Below are 3,086 nucleotides of genomic sequence, written 5' to 3'. Positions count from 1 at the left end.
AGTAGAAAAACAGATACAGCAACAGTAGAATAGAACAATGAGAAATGAGTCAAATCACCCTGCAGAAGCTCCAAAAGACCCTCATGCAGAGCGCCGGGTACTTAGGAAGGTAGGAGCAAGGCTGAGGGTGGAATTGGCTGGAAATCCATATGCAAAGCAGGTAGACACCCATCCACCGAATTCCTACTGATCCTGTCCAGCCAGGCAGCCAGCCACACCAGTGCGTGCACATGGGCATACACAGATCAGAGGCTTATCTTCCACACAAATTGAAGGGTTCTCAGACTCAACACACCAGGACATTGGAAAGGAGTGATAAGGGATCAAACAGAATTAGGAGGATCTGATGAGACCACTCCTGCCTCGTTCTCAGAATACCAGCAACCAAGTTTATACCACCCAGTAGCGTACTGAAGGATTTATTTTAGTAAGAAACAACACTGCAACAAGAATGATGATGATGACGATGATGATGAAAAATATTCATATGCAATAATCCCTCTTTGTCTATGGGGGTTACATTCCAAGTCCCCCAGGGTATGCCTGAAACTACAGTTGCTACCAAACCCTAACCAAGGAACACCAGTGTTAACTTTTTACTTAAAAGTCACCTTACTGGCTAACACAGTGAAACCCCGTCTCTACTAAAAATGCAAAAAAAATTAGCCGGGCATGGTGGCAGGTGCCTGTAGTCCCAGCTACTCGGGAGGCTGAGGCAGGAGAATGGCGTGAACCCAGGAGGCGGAGCTTACAGTGAGCCAAGATCGTGCTACTGCATTCCAGCCTGGGCAACAGAGTGAGACTCTGTCTCAAAAAAAAAAAAAAAAAAAAAGAAAAAAATCATTTTACAATTTCTCTTTGGCATATCTGAATTGCGAGCATCACTACTCTTGCAATCTGAGGCAATTCTTAAGTAATGTGGTGGTGACTTGAACACAAGCATTGGCGATACTACGACAGTTAATCCGGTAACTGAGACAGCTCCAAAGTGACTCAGTGATGGGCAGTGTCTAATGTAATGGTGACTTGAACACAAGCATTGGCGATACTACGACAGTTAATCTGGTAACTGAGACAGCTCCAAAGTGACTCAATGACGGGCAGTGTCTACAGTGTGGAGACACAGGGCAGAATGACTCATGTCCAAGGTGGGATGGAGACAGGCAGTGGGAGACTTCCTCACTCTACTCAGCATGGCGCACAGTTTAAAACAGGAATTGTTTATTTCTGGAATTTTCCATTTAATATTTTCTGACCACAGTTGACCAAAGGTAACTGAGACCACAGAAAGTGAAGCCTCAGAGAAGGGGCAACTACTGTAGTGCTTGACTCTGTGCCAAGCATTTTTCTAAGCATTTTACATTCATTCATTCATTCATTTTATCCTCATCTTAAAAGATAAGTACTATTATTACTACCATTGTTTCTTTGAGCAAACTGAGGCATTGAAGAGTTAATAATCCTAATACTTAGTTCTGTTACTAAGAAACTAGTAATTGTCAGATACTGGTGTTTCAGTTTCACTCACTAAAAAAGTCAACTCACACATAGTCCTCCTGAAAAGAAATCAATAATCCATAAGTTCTGTCTACCCGTAAACAGCTCACAATAATCTTTTTTATGATTCACTCACTTCGTATTGGGACATGGAAACCAGAAATTATAAATCATTAAAGAAAGCTTCCAAACTAGAAAAGACAGACAAAAACAAGCAGTGGAAGGAGAGAGTCAGAAGAAATGAAGCTAATGCAGGAGATGGAAGAAAACTTTTCTAAAATTCATTTCTATCTCCAAAAGAGTAAGAAAAGATATGATATCTGTCCAAAAAGAATAGTTAGCAACAAAAAAGAAACAAATGAGAAACAAAATAAAAAAAAGTCTTCAACAATTAAACAAGAAAAGAAGAAAAAATAAAATCTAGAGAAAAACATAGACAGCCTGAAATTTTAAAAAATAAAAAACTTTCAGAAATATAACAAGAAGAAAGAGAAAAAAGACTAAAATAAATCAAAATTAAAAGAATAAACCAAGATGTTCGACATATGGTCTTCCAAAATGAGCTAAAAGAAAAATAAGGTGAAATTGTCAAAGATATAAGACAGGGAAGTTTCTGTACCTGAAAGGCATGCACATCCAGTAACAAGTATAATAAATGAAGGGGCCCACTGAGCACTCACATAATGAATAAGAAGTTGCCTTATCAGGAAATTTCAAAACTACAAGTAATAACGACATGATTCTAAAAGTTTTTATAGGGGGAAACAAAGAACCTGGAGAAAAAAAAACAACAGTGGTCTTTTCAACAGCAACATTGGTACCTAGAAAATAAGAGGAAAATTTCTTAAATATGTATATGAGAAAAAAATAGATTTCTACCTGCATTTTGGCTAAGGTTCCATTGAAGACAACAGAAACCATGCAAGCTGCTAGAACAGAGATTTACTTCTAGGGTATTGTGTAGATTTTAAAAATATGATATAACATCTTGAAAACAAGCTCTAGGCTGAGCTTCCAGAACAACTCTTGGCCCTCAGAAAGACTCTGGTCTTGCTAAGACAGAAAAGTTGCTGCCATCACTATAAGGAATTGTCAAATAGGGGAGCTTTTGACCAAAATAGCCTCCCTATCTCTGCCATCCGTCCTATTAAAAATGAATTATCGTACAGTTAACTTCCGTCCTGTTCTAAGGTTCACATGAGTAATTCTAATCAATAAAACCCGAATTACTCAGGAACCCTAGCTACAAGGAAGTGCTTCTTCTTGTTGTATTATGACTTTTAACTTTTTATTATTGTGAAAATTTGAAACCATACTAAAGTTGAAAGAGTGAGATAATGCACATCTATATAGTCCTCAATTAGAGTCACTGATTTTGCCAGTTGAAAGGACACTAATGATGAGACTGAGTTAGGATGCCAGAGGAGAGTTTATGAGACATCAAGGGAATTGAAGCAGCACTGGCAGGGAGTGTCTCAGACTATGATAAGGATCTGACAAGGTCTCAGCCGACCTAACACGGAGCTCCAGAGCAAAGATTTCCCACTGCACAGCTGGTATCGTGCACTGATCAGTCACTGGCTGGGCAC

This window comes from Pongo abelii, chromosome 7 (assembly GCF_028885655.2).
Source record: "Pongo abelii isolate AG06213 chromosome 7, NHGRI_mPonAbe1-v2.0_pri, whole genome shotgun sequence".
Taxonomy (NCBI): domain Eukaryota; kingdom Metazoa; phylum Chordata; class Mammalia; order Primates; family Hominidae; genus Pongo; species Pongo abelii.
The sequence above is the reverse complement of the archived record's forward strand: the minus strand, read 5'-3'. Positions refer to the sequence as shown.